Consider the following 21,863-nt stretch of genomic DNA (forward strand, 5'->3'; position numbering starts at 1 on the left):
TGAAATCCAGAATAGGTCCTTTGCAGTCGGAATCAGGGGAATATATAATGGGGAATAAGGAAATGGCAGACCAATTAAATTCTTACTTTAGTTCTGTTTTTACAAGAGAGGATACAAATAACCTCCCAAGGATGTTGGGAAACATAGAGACTAATGCAAGGGAGGAACTGAAAGAAATCAGTATCTCTAAGGACATGGTTTTGGGGAAATTGATGGGATTGAAGGCAGATAAATCCCAAGGGCCTGATAATCTACATCCTAGGGTACTTAAGGAAGTGGACATTCAGATAGCAGATGCTTTAAGAATTATTTTCCAGAACTTGATGGACTTAGGATCAGTACCCATGGATTGGAGGGTAGCTAATGTTACCCCACTATTTAAAAAGGGGGGTAGAGAAAAAGCGGGGAATTATAGGCCGGTGAGCCTTACATCAGTAGTGGGCAAAATGATGGAATCCATTATTAAGGATGTAATAACAGAGCATATGACTAGCAGAGAAGGGATCGGACGGAGTCAACATGGATTTACAAAAGGTAAATCGTGCTTGACAAATCTATTGGAATTCTTTGAGATGGTGACAGGTAAAATAGATGGGGGAGAACCAGTGGATGTGGTGTACCTGGACATCCAAAAGGCCTTCAATAAGGTCCCGCATAAACGACAGGCTTCCAAAATCAAGGCTCATGGGATTGGGGACAAAGTATTGATGTGGATTGAGAACTGGCTGGCAGGTAGAAGACAGAGAGTTGGGATAAATGGCTCGTTTTCTGAGTGGCAGGCGGTGACCAGTGGGGTGCCACAGGGATCTGTACTGGGACCCCAGCTGTTCAGAATTTACATTAATGATCTGGATGAGGGGATTAGATGTAATATCTCCAAATTTGCAGATGACACTAAGCTAGGAGGGGTTGTGTGCACGCAAGAAGGGGTCAGGAAGCTCCAGTGTGATTTGGATAAATTGAGGGACTGGGCAGATACATGGCAAATGCACTACAATGTGGATAAATGTGAGGTTATCCACTTTGGTAATACAAACCGGAGGGCAGATTACTATTTGAATGGCAATAGATTAAGAGATGGGGAAGTGCAGAGAGACCTAGGGGTACTTGTACACCAGTCTCTGAAGGATAGCATGCAGGTATAGCAGGCAGTTAAAAAGGCAAATGGTATGTTGGCTTTCATATCAAGAGGGTTTGAGTCTAGGAACAAGGATACCTTACTGCAGCTGTACAGGGCCTTGGTGAGACCCCACCTGGAGTATTGTGTGCAGTTTTGGTCACCTTATCTAAGGAAGGATGTTCTTGCAATGGAGGGAGTGCAGAGGCGATTCACCAGGCTGATACCTGGAATGGCAGAAATGACTTATGAGGAAAGATTGCGCAAATTGGAATTGTACTCGCTGGAGTTTAGAAGATTGAGAGGGGATCTCATAGAGACATATAAAATTCTGGAAGGACTGGACAGAATGGATGCAGATGGGATGTTTCCAATGATGGGAAAATCCAGAACCCGGGGCCATGGTTTGAGGATAATAGGCAAACCATTTAGGACCGAGATGAGGAGGAATTTCTTTACCCAGAGGGTGGTGAATTTGTGGAATTCATTGCCACAGAGGGCAGTAGAAATATATCCCAACTCTCTGTCTTCTACCTGCCAGGGAATTAGATCTATTTCTTCAGTATAAGGGTATTAAAGGTTACGGAGAGAAGGCGGGGACGGGGTACTGAACTTTAAGATCAGCCATGATCTCGTTGAATGGCGGAGCAGGCTCGAAGGGTCGAATGACCTACTCCTGCTCCTATCTTCTATGTTTCTATGTTTCTATGTGAGTCCCAATTCTTGAAAACCACGTGACAATCAGTTTCATTTCAACCAAAATTCTGTTCCTTTGCCAAAACCATTCCATATCCATAACAACCTCTGACCTCATCTCTGTTCAAGAGGCTTAAGTTATTAAAAACAGATGGCTTCCTTCAGCAATTCTTGAATAATTAAGACCCACTTGAAATCCATTATCTCTCAGTCCAAGATGCAACTCAGAGAATGAACACTCTTCTCAGAAAACAATGGTTCTCTATAAATGAGCTGTGACCTGTGTGTGACCCTATACCAACCACAGCTATCTTACTAAGAATACAAATACAATTTTTAAATCTATAATTTACTTTACTAAGATATTTTTATAAAAGAAAGATAGTTTAACATTAAATTAAAAACATAAATCCTTTACAAACATCATAGATAATTAACCCCTCCCCCTCCAAGTTTACAGACAAAGATTCTGACTGGGCAACTCTTACTAAGCAGGGATAAAGAGACACTTTAAGACAGTCACCCCAATGACCAGTGGCATCAACCAGCTCCTCAACTTATTCAAACAGCTGCTACAACTGAGGCCCTCCACTGGCTGAATATCTCCTCCCATCTTCACCAAAGGTTTATGTGTTACTTCAGAGAACATTTACTTTCACAATTTTGAACATATGTAATTTGTTTACCTATTATTTTATTCTTAGTTATTTTAATTATTTTTCTTGTTTATAAGTTTAATCGGTTGCCTGAGGCTGCCAGCTTCTTGACTTTCGGATACCAGGGGTTTTATTGTATCTAGATTTTCTGATGCCGCTATAATTGGAATCATAAGCTCTGCAGATTGGAGCAGAAAATTGCAATCCAACATTAAAGTGAGCAAACAAAAATGTGGTGGACAGAATGTAACATGTAATGCTCTGTACCTCGAAGATTAAAAAAAAATCAAGACAATGCTTCCATGTAGAAGGAAATAGGAATTGTCAGTGAATGGATGGATCCAGTAGAGAAATCACGAAGTGCTTTTGTATAAATAATGTAACACTTGTTGAAATTATAGCCTTCTTCTCAAAGGAACTGGAAAAGGAAGGATATGGTTCCAAACTTCTGATCAAACCTCCCCTAGAAAACAACTTTCCAGGGCAATGCAGCGAAGGGAGAATATCTTATCCTTAGCAGAATCAGAATTTATTGTCATGAGCAAGTCATGAAATTTGTTATGCGGCAGCGTAACATTATCATATAAACCACCTATCTAAAGAATATAAACAAAAATAGTGCACGAAAAGTCCAAGCGACACAGCATCTTTGGTTCATTGATCATTCAGGATGGCAACGGGAAAGAAGCTGACCTTGTGCTGCTGTGTGCTCGTCTTCTGGCTTCTTCTATACCTTTTTCTGCCTCTTGTAAATGTCCTCGATGGAGGTAGTTTGGTCCCTCTGGAGTTTTTTTTCCTCATCCTGAGCATTGGCACCTCCGTGCCAGACAGTGATGCCACCAGCCAGGATGTTCTTCATGCTACACCTGTAGAAGCTTTCGAGGTTCCCTGCAAAGGCTTGGGTCAGTGCACAGATACTCTGCAATAATAACAGGAGTAAAAGGGTTACTTTTTGAGGTCACATGCATTCTTTGGTGCATGTGTAAAGGTGACATTTTTATTACAATGGTCAATAAGTTTATCGAGGGGAAAAAATGTCTTCTGCTGGGAGAGTCCAAGCAAGAGAGCCTGTCTATAACATTGGTGCTGGACTAATTGGGGAGGGGGCAGTTATATTCAGAAATAATAGAGATAATCCTTAAAGTCTTCAACAACACTCCTGTCTCAGAATAGCTTAATACCTTCAATAACAAGCTCCTGGACACCTGATGCCAGAAAGGGATTAGGTGTATCGAGGAGTGTTATAAGAGGGAGCATCTTATGCCATTTGATCAGCTTAAAAATAAATTGATTTATGAAACAGGACAATCTTCTGCTATCTTCAGTTTAGGTCCTTTTTAAGGGACAAATTAGGACCAGCTAGGGTTTTACCGGAGGGCAGTGGCATGGAGGCCCTGATTCGAAAGGGGAACACATGCAAGTTTATTGCAGCAATGGATTTCTTACTCCAATTGGAAAGCCCGAAGCTGAGTCTTCATAAATCTAGGCAAAAGGTGATGATGAATGAACAGTGCTGGTCAGACCTGTGTCGTGACAGTATGACCTCAATTATTAACACTCGATACAGGGTGGTACAGCCGAATTTTTCTACACCAGTTGTACTGTACGCTGCAGAAATTGAATAAGGCCAAGCCTGAAATTTCAGATCAATGTTTTAGGTGCGGCATAGAGTCTGGACCCTTTGCGCGCACAACTTGGTCATGCTCCAGGTGGGGCCCTTTTGGGTAGAGCGAGTCCAAGTCCTAGAAAAAAAATCATAGGTAAAGAGCTTCTCAGGACCCAGAGTTGTTCCTGTTGGGGAAACATCTTGGACGTAAGACTTACGATGAAGCTGTCCAAATTTCAAATCCAATTTGTGTTGATTGCATTGGTGATGGCCAGGAGGTGCTTAGCAGTTCCTTGGAGGCTGAACTCTCATCTAGGAACTGAGCACTGGAATGTGGTAATACAGAGTTGTGTTCTCCTGGAAAAAATTACCTGCAACTTAAGGAGGAAATATGACACCTTCCTTAAAATATGACAAATGGACCTGTGTTATATAGTGGCAAAGATATAGTGCGATTCCTAGTGCTTGTTACTCTGGGAGGTGGGGGGATGGGGAAGGGGAGAAATCCATCCATCCAACTTAATGAGGTTGAGTCACTAAAATTCAAAGACCTGGGGCCCGATGGTGGGGTCCTGCTGAATCCTACGATTTCTGTATTTTCGTTAAATTGGTTCTTACTTTTTTGTAATAATTTTTATATGTAATCGTTTTGTTTCTCTTTTTGATCCTTACGTCCCTAGTTTGTCAGGAAGGTAAAGGGACACCACAAAATACGACAGGAATAGGGGACAGGGGCTAATTTATTGTTGTTGTCTCTTTTTTTCCGGTTGTGGCCACTGGAATCACAGTGGGTATGACGAGATAACCACACAAGGTGTTTCTCGAGTGAATCAAACAGACTCATCACCCGTGCAAACTTTTAAAAGCCAGAATCACATGCTTGACACATGCTGATGTCATCGCACACTGATGTCACATGGCTGGTTCGATGCCTCCTGTTGTAGTGCCTATTTAATTTTGTCTCTGGTTATGCTAATGGGGATAAAGGAGGGGGGGGAGAAAAAAATTGGACTCGACGGTGAAAATGTATTGTGTTTTTATTATTCTGGATTGTTGACATTGTTTGAGTTTGAAAAATTATAAATAAAATATTCAAAAAAAAAAGAAGAGAGATAATCTGGAACTGTCTTCTCCAAAAGAGACGTTGAGCCAAATCCTTTCAGCTAACCTCCCACAATTAGCGAGAGAGCTGGCACTGTTTGGGGGGGTGGGGGTGGGGATTATCGTTACAACCTGCCACGTGTTTCCATATTTCCAGAACAAACAAGTAACGTCGGAGTGTTGCTGCTATCCAAAAACACCAGAGGCACTGGTTCGGAATTATTTTGAGATGACATTATTTTGGGTGCTAGCAGACATTCTTTAAAATACAATTTGTTGCTTTTGTGAATACACATTGTTACCCGAAACTAAATCCTTCATCAGTAGACAATTTTCTGTTCCAGCAGTTAAACATATCTAGCCTGGAATCTTCAAGGCAGCCTAGCTCCAATGGGTTCCCACGGGAGTACAATCCTGGATCCTCGCCGCCACATTTTCATAAATGGTTTGGGGCCTAATAGCTACAATGATCATAGACAAGGTTGGAGATGGTATAAAACTAATCAACAATAGGGTCCAGTTTTTAAAACAATAAAAGCTCCAGGAGGGATTCAATACAACACAAATGTGGAATTTGACAAAGGAGTAAAGTGAATCACATGTTGTGTATCAGTGGGCCAATGCTGAGGTAATCCTTCCTCTTCACTAGTAGGATGATACTTAGGCCACTCCCTACATTTTTCACTGCCATAAAAACAAAAAGCATAGTGAGCGTTTAAGAGCAAATAATCACAGTTTTTAAAAGATCAAAACAATGTGATTAAAAACTGAATATCGCCAAACCATCGCATTCCCAGCCACCATTAACTACTTGGAGCTAATGGCTTGCTCTGCAAGATTCTCACCAAAAGCAGGCCAGGGCCATTCAGCGATCAGCCACTGCAGGCTGCGAATGTGTCCACGTAGCAGCGTGGAAAACAGCCAGCCAGCAGCGCAGTCAGTAGAGTGGTGGAAGCTGACTGAATGGCCAAAAGGTACGTTCACAAACTTTCCCTTTTACTGTGTTTAATTCAAGTCCATATCTGAAGGCTGATTGACTGGGGCAGCAGCTAAGTGGCAGGCAACACATACCTACAAGAGAGGATACAAATGACCTCCCAAGGATGTTGAGAAACATAGAGACTAATGCAAGGGAGGAACTGAAAGAAATCAGTATCTCTAAGGACATGGTCTTGGGGAAATTGATGGGATTGAAGGCAGATAAATCCCAAGGGCCTGATAATCTACATCCTAGGGTACTTAAAGAGGTGGACATTCAGATAGCAGATGCTTTAAGACTTATTTTCCAGAACTCGATAGACTCAGGATCAGTACCCATGGATTGGAGGGTAGCTAATGTTACCCCACTATTTAAAAAGGGGGGTAGAGAAAAAGCGGGGAATTATAGGCCGGTGAGCCTTACATCAGTAGTGGGCAAAATGATGGAATCCATTATTAAGGATGTAATAGCGGAGCATATGACTAGCAGAGAAGGGATCGGACGGAGTCAACATGGATTTACAAAAGGTAAATCGTGCTTGACAAATCTATTGGAATTCTTTGAGATGGTGACAGGTAAAATAGATGGGGGAGAGCCAGTGGATGTGGTGTACTTGGACTTCCAAAAGGCCTTCGACGAGGTCCCGCATAAACGACTGGCTTCCAAAATCAAGGCTCATGGGATTGGGGACAAAGTATTGATGTGGATTGAGAACTGGCTGGCAGGTAGAAGACAGAGAGTTGGGATAAATGGCTCGTTTTCTGAGTGGCAGGCGGTGACCAGTGGGGTGCCACAGGGATCTGTACTGGGACCCCAGCTGTTCACAATTTACATTAATGATCTGGATGAAGGGATTGGATGTAGTATCTCTAAATTTGCAGATGACACTAAGCTAGGAGGGGTTGTGTGCACGCAAGAGGGGGTCAGGAAGTTCCAGTGTGATTTGGATAAATTGAGGGACTGGGCAGATACATGGCAAATGCACTACAATGTGGATAAATGTGAGGTTATCCACTTTGGTAATACAAACCGGAGGGCAGATTACTATTTGAATGGCAATAGATTAAGAGATGGGGAAGTGCAGAGAGACTTAGGGGTACTTGTACACCAGTCTCTGAAGGCGAGCATGCAGGTACAGCAAACGGTTAAAAAGGCAAATGGTATGTTGGCCTTCATTTCAAGAGGGTTTGAGTATAGGAACAAGGATACCTTACTCAGCTGTACAGGGCCTTGGTGAGACCCCACCTGGAGTATTGTGTGCAGTTTTGGTCACCTTATCTAAGGAAGGATGTTCTTGCAATGGAGGGAGTGCAGAGGCGATTCACCAAGCTGATACCTGGAATGGCAGGAATGACTTATGAGGAAAGATTGTGCAAATTGGGATTGTACTCGCTGGAGTTTAGAAGATTGAGAGGGGATCTCATAGAGACATATAAAATTCTGGCAGGACGGGACAGAATGGATGCAGATGGGATGTTTCCAATGATGGGAAAATCCAGAACCCAGGGCCATGGTTTGAGGATAATAGGCAAACCATTTAGGACCGAGATGAGGAGGAATTTCTTTACCCAGAGGGTGGTGAATCTGTGGAATTCATTGCCACAGAGGGCAGTAGAGGCAGATTCATTAAATATATTTAAGAGGGAATTAGATCTATTTCTTCAGTATAAGGGTATTAAAGGTTACGGAGAGAAGGCGGGGACGGGGTACTGAACTTTAAGATCAGCCATGATCTCGTTGAATGGCGGAGTAGGCTCAAAGGGTCGAATGACCTACTCCTGCTCCTATCTTCTATATTTCTATGTTTCTATGTTAACCATCTTCAGGAAAGCCTAACAAGATTCCTGTGGCAAAAAATGGCACTAACATCCCCAGGTTCCCAACCATCATATTTATCAATCTGCTCTTTATACTTATTATCTCTTCTTACTGGTCTAATTTAATTATCAAGTCAAGTTTATTGTCACCTGATTGTGCAAGTACGATCTGACGAAACAGCTTTCTCTGGTCCTCGGTGCAAAACACACAGACCCACAACAAGACACAACACACATACAAATAATACATATGCAGGACAAATATTTTATCCATTATAATAAATAAATAAAATTTGATTTGTACAAATGAGAGTCTCAGGTGGTTGGTGTTAACTGTTCTTTTGGTTCTTCTTTGTGTCCCCTTGCTTTGCCTTCCAGATTGCAGGGGAATATTCAGCCTGACCGATCTTAGTGCCATCCTACACCCTGTGGTGAAGGCAGCATCATGAGCTCTGAGAAGGGCCTGAACCTTTGCATCCAACCATGGATTCTGGTTAGCCCTGGGGGTTGTGAAGCACTTGATCTTGGTGACACCCTCAATGCACTTGCTGATGTAGCCAGTCATTGACCCCATGTACTCCTCTATGTTTACATGACCATTGTAGGTGGCCCTGAAACAGCTCCAGTCCTTATTTTAAAACCAGTCTTGCAGTGTTGCAATGCCCTCCTCCCCCACCCCCCCCACCCCACCCTTCCCGGGCCACGTCGTGATTTCCCTGCGAATTGATCTAGTTTGCATTCCCAGCAGTCTGTACACCAGGGTTAGCAGGATGGATATCTGATCCAAATAACCAAGGTGGAGGCGAGGTCCAGTCTTGTATGTCCCAGGGACATTGGTGTACACCTGATCCAGGGTGTTCTCTCCTCTCATGGCGAAGTTGACATGCTGTTGAATCTGGCATGAGATTGTTTTCAGGTTGGCGTGATTGAAGTCACCAGCAAGAATCATGGCATCACAGTTCTAAGATTGTGGCTGCTCCACCTGTTCACCAGCAGTTTTTTGCTATTATTTTAGATACGTGGCATCTGCAGTTTTTTTTTAACTTTTAGTCACAGAAATATTGTGTCCACGGGTGGAAGTTGGAGACAGGGTATCATTTTAGACATACAGCACGGTAACAGGCCATTCCGGCCCATGCTACCCAATTACGCTCGATTGACCTGCACTCCCAGTATGTTTCAAACAATGGGAGGAAACCAGAGCCCCTGGGGAAAACCCACACAGACATGGGGAGACACATACAAACTCTTTCCAGGCAGCACGGATTCGAATCCCAGTCCTGATCGCTGGTGCCTTAACTGCGTGGCGCTAACCGCTACAATAACTGAGCCGCCCCCAAATCACCCTGCAATGATGACAAATGTACCTTTGGACACTTTTACATCTTCCCATGATCTGTAAGATGCATTGCAGGAATCTGATTGAACACAACTCCAGTAACACCCAATAGCTTTTCAAGTTAAAGTGGAAGTGAAATCCACTACCATAATACCTTCACAACAGGTGTACCATTTCTACAGTAATTATCTTCAAAATACTCTGTAGAAACCAGCTATAGTCCTTCCAACAAAATGTAAATCAATAAACTCTCCAACCTTCAAAAAAGAAAGCCAGCAGGCAGATGTGGAGACCACAGCCTGTAAGTTTCTTTCCCAGCCACACACCAGACAGCTAGATATTTCAATGGGTCAAAATCTGTGAACTTGTTTGCTAACAACACAGCGAGGGTGTTTTTAAATCGCAAGGACTGGAATGATTCACAAAGGTCGCACACCATGACCTTCTCAAGGGCAACAGTAAATGCAGGTCTTGCCAACAATCCCCTCATGTTAAACAGAATAACAAAGGTAGGTTTTAGAATCTCCCCCCCCCCCCACTTCTTGGGCAAGCCGCGTTCCTCCAAGGCACTCAGTTGTTTCTCGCATAATTTCAATCCGGAAGTTTTCGAGTGTTATTCCCCAGCTGCTTGGCTGAGGCAAATCCTGTCTTTTCCACCAAAATGCAAAGAACCCTTCCATCAACTGGCAGTCAGGGAGCCTTCCTGCAGTTCTAGCAATGACCTAATTCCCACTCCCATCCATCCATCAGGCATTCAATCAGTTTGGAGTTTGAACAACAGATTGGAGCCTTTTATGGAAAAAAAAATCATTGCACGGTGTTGAAGTCAGAGACCTAGCCCCGTTGATTGCTTACTGCATTGCGGGAATCTGATTGAATACAACTCCAGTTGTTGTTCAACCTACCTCTCCTCAATAACCAAAATCTTTGGTATTACAAGATAATTTGTAAGTATGACATTCTTGAGTGGAACACAGAAAATTGTTTCCCATTTTCTCCATTGTGGTTTTCCTTTGAACCGTTTATCCAGTAGAATTCCTCATATGTCTGATCTACTGTAGATTACTTGAAGTTTGTATCAAGATGCAACCAAGGTGATAGAAACAATCTATAAAGCCAAGGTAATTTGAGATTTAGCAGTTCTTGTGTTTCTCAGGTCAGGTCATAACCCAGCAATCCAAGTTCAGGAAAGTTCATGCTAGGCCAACCAACATTTGGAGATATGCAGACTAAATTGATGGAATTTCACCAATTACAGTGGTGGAGTTCATTACGTTTCACATGAACATTAAGGAAGAATAAGAATCTCAACCCTTGGGAACAGTTTAAATCTTTTATTACAATGAAGTTAACAACCGGGGATGAAATTAAGATGGGAAGTGGATTTAAACAGACAAATACATGAGAAAGATTGAATGGAATAACGCAAGGATAATATGACAAGAAATTATGAACATTGGGTATAGGTTAGTTCAGGGGTTCTCAACCTTTTTCTTTCCACTCACATCACACTTTAAGTAATTCCTATGCCATCAGTGCTCTGTGATTAGTAAGGGATTGCTTAAGGTGGGATGTGGGTGGAAAGAAAAAGTTTGAAACCCACTGTTTTAATTGTACCTTGTTGACTTGTTTCAGAACTCCAAAGGAAACAGGCGAATGACAATTTTTCTCAAGCAAAATATTCCAGTAAATTGGGTCTAGAGCAGTGGTTCTCAACCTTCCCAACAGTAGCAACTGTTCCTGAACATGGTGCTATTAGTCCTATGGCACCTTTCCCACTTTCCTATTGGCAGCAGTGAGAAATTGGTCATTGATGAATGCTGCTGCTCTGCGATGGCATCATTCCATGCAGATTTTCTCAATGATGGGCAGAGTTCTGCCTGTGCTGTACTGGGCTGTGTCTTCAACTTTTTGCAGGAATTGGTGCCCCCATGCAGCCGGTCAGCACACTTTTCATGATACATCTGCAGTAATTTGACAGGGTATCCGATGTCATACCAAACCACCTGAGAAAGTAGGAGGTGACGCGCTTTCTTTGTGATGGCATTCGTATGTCGGGTCCAGGAAAGATCCTCCGAGATAGTGGTGCCCAGGAATTTAAATTTGCTCACTTTCTCCACCACTGATCACTGGATCATACACCTCTGGCTTTCCCTTCCTAAAGTCTCTTATCAGCTCTTTGGTTTTTGGAACATTAAATGCAAGCTTGTTGTTGGTGCACAATTTAGCCAAGTTTTCAATCTCCTCCCCCCCTGTACGCTGACTCATCCCCCATCCTTTATACAACCCACTACCGTGGCATCGTCGGCAAATTTGTAGATGGTGCTATTGTCATAACGAGCCACAGAGTCGTAGTTGTAATGTGAGTAGAGCAGGGAGTTAAGGACATACCTCAGCTCCAGTACTGATTGTGGAGGAGCTGTTCTTGCCAATCCTCAATAATTGAAGAATCAAAGAATATTTGAAGTTTCTACAAATTGACGCTTTCATTTAGTATTCTATTTTATTCTCTGACTGAGCACCAGGTTTCCTTTTGAACCAAGCAGACTATAATATCCATCAAGAGATTTCTGAAAAAGTTAGGCACAGCAGAGAATTAAGGCACTGTGTATATTATGGAAGTCAGTGCTACATCTAGGATTAAATTTAATGAATGTTTATTCCATTGGATGATGTAGCCTTGACGGACATCAGGCAAAGATAAAAATGTGTATTGATATTTTGCATGTTCTACCAGAACAAGAAAATAATGTTCCATGTGATTTTTGCATTTTCCTTCTAGATTTCGACGGCTTTTATTTGACTACATGTTTACATCTCAGAGTGTCAATGCATGGCTGATGTACACCATCTATTAATTTTATCTTGTTTAGACAATGTTAAAAGAGTTCTCCCATCACAGAAATAGTTTAACTGACAAAAGTGTTGCAAACATTGGTCAGTAGCAATACTCCAAGAGAGATTAATGTTTCCAACCATTCTGGGTTTATCTAATTCCACAATCATTGAAAATAAATCCTTGCTGCAAGGAAGTTTGTCGAACAATGAGCAAAGTTGTATTCTTCCTTCTCCATATTTGTTCTGTAAAACTGTTGAAGACTGGATGAGAAAGGCTGTCTGACCAGAGGGCAGCATAAACTTGCCGGGATACTGACACGTCTGCTTCACTTCCGTTTGGAGAGGGAAGGTGATGCAGTCACAGGATTCATGCGTTAGACAAGAAATTATAGGAGCAAATAGCAGTTATAGGCACCAGGTCAGATGAGAAAACCATTAGGAATACATCCAAGCTCCAGTTGCTTGAGACCGATTCTTCCGATACCTAACTAAAACCTATCTGCTGCCTCAGGATCTGTTCACCAGACAAGTCTAATAAGTGATTTTTTTGTTTTTTTGCCGGTTGCTTGAGGCTTCTGGTTGCTTGAATTCCATGCACAACTAAAATTCTAAATTCGTGCCACTTGATGATTGTATATAACAGTGATCAATGTTGCCAAACCTGAGAAAACAGCAATTTTATATCACAGTATCATTGGGCACATCTGGCAGCTGACTTGAAATCATATCAAATGAACAAGTTCACCAATGGATCCACCAGCCAGCTCATTCTAGTTAGTCTCCAATGTAGAGGAGGCCACAATGGGATGCATGCCCTCATAAACTGCAAAACCATGGTTATTAACGAACTGGAGGAACAAGACCTAATATTTTCCAACCAGATGCTATGAACATCAACTTCTCCAATTTCCATTGAACCCCTCCCCTGAGTCACTCCCTATCCCTGTTCCTCTATCTCCTTTCCTCCAGCTCCCTGCCCTCTTTGTTTTCCGCTCCTCTCAGAGAGAGGGGGAGCCGTTTAGTCCCCAGCCACTCAACAGGTAGCACTGGGTTACACAGTTACCAGTAGCACTCAGACAAGTGATCTACCCAGTTCTTATTTCGTGAAAAAGTGAATATCAACATATTTCTCAGGTGATAGATACATTGGAAAAGCATTAAATGCATTTTTGTTTTTTAAAAAAAGCAAAGCTTGCATACAATATCAGTAAGTGATGAACTATAATTCAATGTAGTTTTAACTATTTTATTAAGAATCTCCAAGTTTTCTACCAGTTTACAGGAACTCTATTGGGAGTGCAATGGTAGGAGTTGGCTCAGAGAATTGAAATCTGGAGGAAACCTGCATGAATATTAAAACATCCAAGTAATCCTTGAGTCGAAGTAAATAATCACAAACAGCTGACTTCATGCTAAATGAAGGCTTGCTCCACGCGCCTGGAACATGAACAGGCAAATGAAGATGCTCAGGCGGTTATATTTTACAATTCCTTGGGGAATGGGATTTGGATGGAAAACACTTCATGTTCACAAACAATCACAAACAGATGCTAGTAGCACAAGAGGATAAACCCTCTGAATGCTTGTGGAGTGTGCCTCACGCATGCCTCGTGTCCACATTTTAATTTCTTGGAGTGGATTATTTGTGTCAAGTGCACCAAGTGGTAAAATTGGGGAATAAGTGATGTTGTGGCCCCAAAAGGTTGAAATAATTTCTTGCCATTTATTTTTTAAATTAATTGACAAAAGGGAGCCCCTTGAGGAGTTGTGTTGAAACTAATACTCTTCAACTCTTGGAGACGATTATTGATAGCTTCTTCCTGTGAGATTGGCAATTTAATTTGAATTGTAGATATTCAGCACGGTAGCAGGCCATTTCGGCCCATGAGTCCGTGCTGCCCAGTTTACACCCAATTAACCTGAATGGTGGGAGGAAATCTCCGGGGAAAACTCAATCAGACACGGGGAAAACCTACCAACTCCTTACAGACAGTGCGGGATTCGAACCTGTTCCAGGTCAAGGTGCTGTAACAGTGTTACGCTAACCATGTCGCCCTATTGATGAACAGTATCTTGCAGCTGTGTAAATTATCCCAGATATTTATGTATTGATTATTTATCCGATAATTATGTCTGGAGAGAGGCTGTTCTGTCGAGTTGTTTCTGTGCACTCAGATGATAACAAACTTGAACTCAAACGGTTACTAGAAATGGCCATTCAACTGGCCGGCGAAGAGACCAGAATCTGCAAAGGATTAGGTACGTGAGTGATCAAATATTTGACAGGTAATCTATAACATGTGGAAATATGAGGTTAACCATGTTGGACGACAATAATGGAAAAGCAGCATATTTATTTGGAGAAAGACTACACAAGATTTGGGTGTAGCTTTGCATTAACAAAAATCAAAACTGGCACGTAGACAGAACACAAATAAATAACTGAAATATTGGCATTCATTACAAAGTAGGGACATCTTGCACAATCTTACAGGGCACTGGTGAGATCTGGAAATACTGCGGACGGATTCTGAAGCAATGTACTTGAAGCTGAAGAGGGTTAACTAGTTGACTCCTGGGACGAAGGAGCTGGGTTGTGAGAAAGGTTGAAAAGGGTGGTCCTACACCCATTTTCCTTCTGAAGAAGGAGAGGAGATTTAATGAAAATACAAATGGCAGCTCTGTCGGATCTGCTGTAACGGCAGCGAGTGCTGCCACTGCTGCAGACCAGTGGGGAGCAGGGAGTGGAATCACAGCATTCCTGCAGGGTCCAACTGCCCAGTTCGACTACAGTCAGCTTTAAACAGCCAGTAAATGGAGCCAACAGTGGGGGGTTTAATTAAAAATACTGCTACTGATGTCAGCGCCTATGATCAGTAGCAGCCACGAGGGGTTACAGGCAGGGCATCAGAAAATGAGAAGACTCCCCCCCCACTCCCGTCTGAGAAGGAAAAGCAGAGGATACGACGCATGGGACGGTGACCACAGTGGAGGACTGGCGAGGCGCTCTGAGGTTGAAGAACACAGACGTGTCAGGCTGTTGGCGACTCAAGGTGAGGGACCCACGCAAGCTGCGGGTGACTACAGTCAAGAGTTTCACACTGGGCTGTGGACTGCTAGGGACCAGCTCCAGACTGGCTGAAGGGGTACTAGGTATCGGAACCAGGATGTGAGAGGGTGCCAAAGCTATCCTAATCACATTGGAGGTTCAGATCTGGAGATCAGGTTGCCGATGGTTTGGACTGGACTCCGTGTGGCTGCAGGGGCTGAGGGAGCACTGGGACAAATCCACAGATGCTCGGTGACTCGGGGTGGGGGGGGGTTCTCTTTTGCTTCTCTTTCTCTGTCTGTAAGAGGCACTTCAGGCAATTCCTGGTAAGGGCAAATCTGTCTGCCCAACAGCTGACGAACAAACAAATTTTGTGCTCTATTGCACTGTCTTTATCACATAGCAATAAATTGAATCTTCAAAGCAAAGGTTGAGAAGATGTTTTCTTCCATGGAGCAAAACCAAAACTAGGAAGCAAGGACTCAAAACAAGGTGGTTCACCCTATAAAACCTATGAAGTGGAAACTCTCTCAAAAAGTTACAAACCTTTCAGATTCTCTGCCCCAGAAAACTTGAGGCCAAAGCATCAAAACACATCAATAAGATTTCTGGCCGAAAAAGGAGACATAGGTTTATTTGGAAGGTGGAACTGAGCTAGAACTTGCCTTGATCTTCTTTAAAGTTGGAGAAGACGAATGGGGAATTTTCACCTACATCTGCTCCAAGATCTTACATTCTTGATCTTCTCCTGTTTCTGCAGGTCTTAGATTCTCAGTAGAGGAGATTTTTCTTTTTGTTAGATACCTGATAGATATTTCAAGCACAAAAAAAGTCAGGAGTGTCTCATAACTGTTCAAACATGCTAAAACACAAATCACATCTGTTCTTTTATGATTGATTATAAAACCTGGCCCTGCAGCGGACAGGGAAGTCAGTGGAAAAGATCATTGGGAGTTCTCTTCCTAACATGAAGGACATCTACAATATTCGATGTAGCCGAAAAGCAAGAAACATTGTGAAGGGATCCACACGTCCCTCATGTAAACTCTTCTCCCTTCTACCGTCTGGTAGGAGGTACCGTAGCACTCGGGCCCTTATGTCCAGATTGGGCAACAGTTTCTTCCCCCAAGCCATCAGTCTCCTGAATTCCCAGAAGAGACGTGGCTAAGGTACTGTGGACTGTTACTGTGTACGTTGTGGTGGCCCCTCACAACCCCCTCGGGGCACCTCATAAAATAAAGGACGAACGCGACAATCCAGCAGGCTGAACGAGGCCCATAGCACTGCCCTCCAATTGGCCACAACTAAAGGAGCCTAACTGGCCTATCAAGGAAAGCGGATCGCAAATGCACCAATCTGTGCTGAGGTGGGGGGGTTTGACCACACCCCTCATCTTGAGAATAAAAGCAGGGCTGTGAGTCCAATAAAGCTCAGTGTTAACTGCACTCAGCTGGGGGTTTGTGTCGTTCTTTCTGGGAACAGTGTGTTCTTTCTGAGCTAACCTGCATACAGCTTTAACCTTTCTGTGCTATAGGCTCTGTAGAGTCATAGCTTGTAGCAGCTAGCTACAACATCTTAATATTTTAATGTGTTTAACTTCTATTCTAACTTGTATGGTCCATGGTCCTGGAAAAACACTATCTTGTCTTCACTGTGTAAATGACAAATAAAGGTGACTTGACAAGAGAGCTCAGGACTGAACCCAGTTCACTGGAACACGAGTTAGCAGGTCCACTGGATGAACCACTTTGCTCCCCCGTCATTGTTCACCTTGCGATTGCATAATAACAATAAAATGCGACACACAAGGAGAAGAATGAATGTTCAATAAGATCCCTTACCATCTATACACATCATCAATTAAACAAAACATTAAACTCATCCCAGAAACTGCCTGAAGGTACTAATTTTCTTTGGGAATAAATTGATTAGCAATTAAAGCTGTTGGTGGAAGACCTATAGAAACCCCAGGTACAACACAAAAATAGTTTACAGGTGGGCGAAGAGAAAAGAGAGAAAGGGAAAGATAATTTATACAGTTTTCATAACCTCAGCAATTCCCAAAGTTTTCTTCAGTCTCTCTTTATGATAGGAACCATGGCAGACAGCAACTTTTTCTTAGAAGTAGAGCGCAGTAACAGGCCATTTCGGCGCACAAGCCCGTGCCGCCCAATTTACCCCCAATTAACCTACAACCCCCGGAATGTTTCGATAGGAAGAAACCGGAGCCTCCGAGGAAAACCCACGCAGACACGGGGAGAATGTACAAACTCCTTGCAGACAGCCCGATTGCTGGCGCTGTAACGCACTGCGCTAATGGCTAGGCCATCTTACATCATTTCACCACATTAAATACCTCATCCATCTTCTCTGCTGTGTTGACTAACCTTTCTCTCTCTCTCTCTCTCTCTCTCTGTGTTGTGAAAGGTCTTTGACCAAAAACATTAACCCTTTCTCCTTACACAAATGCAAATTAACCTGCTGAGATTTATCCAACACTTGGTTTTGCTTTCAGATTTTCAAGCCAAACTATTTGGGCCTTGTGAGTCTGCTTCAATAGTGAAGAATTGATGGCTGACTTAATGTCTGTTCTGGAGACAACCTGCTTGCCCTACAACATCTTTCACACCCAACAGAAGGGCACAGAATGAGCTGTGTTCGTTCAACAGCTCTTCAAACAACAAAGACTTGGGACACATGAAACAACTTCGAGTGGGTTTTAATCTTCAGACCCAAGTGAGTGGTTTTATATACAAGAGGTCCAATAGGTTTTGTTTGTGCATGGACCATTCCAAGGGCAGGGGGTGGGGGTGAGGTGGAGAAGGGTGGACAATCCAGCCATTTTTATTAATACGAGTAGGAAATTGCACCTTCCAGGAACCACACTGTCTTTTACATTTTCAAGTTTGTCAAAGCCCAGAACCTTTCATCCCACTTCAATTTCCGCTACAGCCATTCCTGAATATCGGCAAGGTTCCAAATAAACAACTCTCCTGTCAACTCCTGATTAATAACAACTGCAGCACGAGGACAGAAATATGTACATCTTGTATAAATCCAGGTAACGGAAAAGTATCTTTGTTTTTTTTTTCCATCTTCATTCTGCCGGTCTCTTTTTCCTTCAACTCTTGTAATTCTATTCACGTTCTTCAGATTAAACATGGTCCTTGCATTTGCATCCACAAAAGAAATGTTTATATATTTTTTTAAATGGCAAATTGATTCACATCCCCATTCTAAATAACCACAGTCAGTGAGGATCGGTAAGCACACCACCTCCACAATCACAGGGCTGTGTTCTTAGCCCCCTGCTCCACTCGCTTTACACCTACGATTGTGTGACTCGGAGTGACAATAACACCATCTGCAAATTCGCTGATAATACCACGGTAGTGGGCTGTATAAAAAAGGTCGCCAAATCAGCATACAGGAGGGAGATTGAAAACTTGGCTGAATGGTGCACCGACAACAACCTCACACTCAATGTCACTCAATGTAAGGAGCTGATTGTTGATTTCAGGAAGGGAAAACCAGGGGTGTACCATTGGGGGATCAAAGGTGGAGAGGGTGAGCACATTTAAATTCCTGGGAGTCACTATCTCAGAGGATCTTTCCTGGATCCAACACACCAATGGCATCTTGAAGAAAGCACGTCAGTGCCTCCACTTCCTCAGGGGTTTGTGGAGGTTTGGTATGACATCAGAAACCCTGTCAAATTTCTACAGAGGTGGAAAGTGTGCTGACCGGCTGAATCATGGTTTGGTATGGAGTCATCAATACCCCTAAGCGTTAATCCCTTCAAAAGGTAGTGGACACAGCCCAGAACATAACAGGCAAAATTCTCCCCACCTTTGAAAACATCTACAGGGAATGCTGTGTTGGAGAGCAGCAGCAATCATCAAGGATCCACATCACCCAGCACATGCACTGTTCACATTGCTACTATCAGGAAAGAGGTAGAGGTGCCACAAGACTCAAGACTGTGGTATTGTCAGTGAATTTGCCATTGGTGTTGTCATATTGAGCCTCACCATCAAAGGTGTAAAGTGAGTAAAGCAGAGGCTAAGAACACAGCCTAGTGGTGCTTTGGTACTGATGGAGATTGTGGAAGAAATGGTCTTTCACTGATTGTGGTCTGATTGTAGTTATTCCCCATCCGTTAGGCCATTCCCCTGACCTTCTCTCTCTTCCCCATCTCTCAGTCTCCTTCCCCCGGCTCCACACCCCTTCCCTCTCCAATCAGAGATATCCCCTCTGTCTTGTGCCCTCCCATCCACAACCTCTTGCCTGTGACCCTGTGCTCCTCCCCCTGTCCTTCACCCCACCATTTTTTTCAGATGTCTATTTGCATTCTGCTCATACCTCGACAAGGGGCTCAGTCTCAAAACATTGGTCACGTATCTTTTATCTTTGCTATGTAAAGAGCTCTGAGTGACTTGCCAAGGCATTTTTGTGCAAACTATTGCATCAAGTAACTCTGTGTACTTTTCCAAAGAATTTATTTTTAATTTTGACTCAAAATCCTGTCTTCTTTTGCCAAGACTATTCTGGTATTCAACCTCCCTCTCCCTTCCCCGATTCCAGTTCCCAACTTGCTTCCTTTAACATCTATGATCCACACAGGAAGACAGGTTTATCGGCAGGTCTAGACATCCTACCCCACTGCAATACCGTGAACTCTTTGTAAAAAGGGAATGATCAAAGCTGGGGGGGGGGGTGCTTCTAAAAAGTCCGGCTGTGGCCCATCATTTATTTCTTTCCCACCACAATTACTGCCCTGCCCTACAGAGAGCTTCTTTAATATCTACTCCAATTCCAGCTCCAAACTCTCCACAAATCTGCTGGAAGTGCTTCTTTTTTTAATTTTTTTTTTATTTTTCACACTATAAACCATACTGACCAAGATATATACAGACATTTTTCTTCTTAAATATATACAGTGTTGTTTTCTCCCCCTTTTTCCCCCCTCCCTCCCTCCCTCACTCCCTTCCCTCCCTCCCTCACTCCCTTCCCTCCCTCCCTCACTCCCTTCCCTCCCTCCCTCACTCCCTTCCCTCCCTCCCTCACTCCCTTCCCTCCCTCCCTCACTCCCTTCCCCATTTATTTGAAGTTCAATCTTGAAGGTGCAATAGCTATGGATCATATATATTCATATTATCCCCAACCCACAGAGTGATTTCATAACTCAAACAGTTTGTAAACTTAAAATAAATTAATTGTATTGAATATTTGCTATTGCAGAGCACGTTGAAAGAATCAAAGGCTTGTTGATCCAAACCAAGGCTTTTATTAACTAGAAGAGCGTATCACATGTAGGTCGACCAGTCCAGAATGTCCTGGTCTGGCTAGGAACAACCCTTTAAGATCTGCCAGTAGGCTTGGCTATGCTCTCAGCCAATCACATTCATCCTACACTACAATCTGTACATAAACACATTGGTTATAGAATCTGTACTATCACATTGGTATTAAATGCTCTCTTTGTCCTTCTTGGTAAGGAATCAATTTATTTCAAGACTCTCGCTTTTGTTCCTTTAAGTCCATATGCACCAGATATGAACTTTTGAAATTACAGATTTTTCTTCTCTTTAGTAAACAATTAGATTTTTTTTAAACCGTGGTAACTTTCAGTTTTCAGCTGTATTCGATCAATATTATTATAAGCCTTTGTAATGTATTATTAAAATGTGTCTAATTTGGATGAAGGAACATGTTCATGATTATTAGTTGTAAATGCTGCTCTCCAACCAGATGGACATAAGTAGAAACTCTAATTGCCACATCAACCCATTATTACTTTTATTTATGGCTGTAATGAGAAAATTAAATTTCTTGCGATGAATGCTATATTTCTAGGGCACCCTCGTGATGCATTTATTCACACAGAGACAACTGTGGCCATAATCCTTTTTGATCACTTATTAAACATATCACAATATTTCAAACTTAATCCAAATAAAAAAAGTGTAGAGAAATACAACAGCAAGAAAAACCTCCTATAAATTCCCCCTCCCCAACCCCCGAAAAACTAAACAAAAAGAGATAAGATGAGGAACAAGAAAACCACAACAGGAGGCTTCACTACCCGATACTTTTAAACATAGAGACCATTAGGAGAAAGGGGATGATCGAGATTCATTGCAATTTTAATACCAATAGCTTGTAAATATGGGTCCACAAAATGTTTGATAGTTATCTCTTAAATGATAAGTAATTTTTCTCAAGTGGAATCCAACTCTGAACTTCTGCATGCCATTGATCCATTCCCAGATCAGTATCTGACTTCCAAGTTATAGCGATACATTTTCTAGCTATTGCCAAGGCCATTTGAACAATCTTTACTTGATACATATTCAGTTTTAATTTATGTTTAATTCCTGTAACATCTCCCAGTAAAAATAACATTGAATCCTGTGGGAATCTGACTCCAGTTATTCATTCCAATAAATTACCTATTTCAAGCCGAAAAGGATTAATTATGGAATGCAAAAACGAACCAACTTCTTGCCACATCTAAAACACAAATCTGAAGGAATACAATTCATATTATGTAACCTTTGTGGTGTTAGTGTCGACAGTATTTCATCTACAAAGCTTCTTGCGCTGCTATCCTTTGGGAGCTAAGAGAAAACACAAGCTCCTGGTGGCACTGCCTAGCCCCTGGT

This window comes from Narcine bancroftii, chromosome 1 (assembly GCF_036971445.1).
Source record: "Narcine bancroftii isolate sNarBan1 chromosome 1, sNarBan1.hap1, whole genome shotgun sequence".
In the NCBI taxonomy this organism is placed as follows: Eukaryota; Metazoa; Chordata; class Chondrichthyes; order Torpediniformes; family Narcinidae; genus Narcine; species Narcine bancroftii.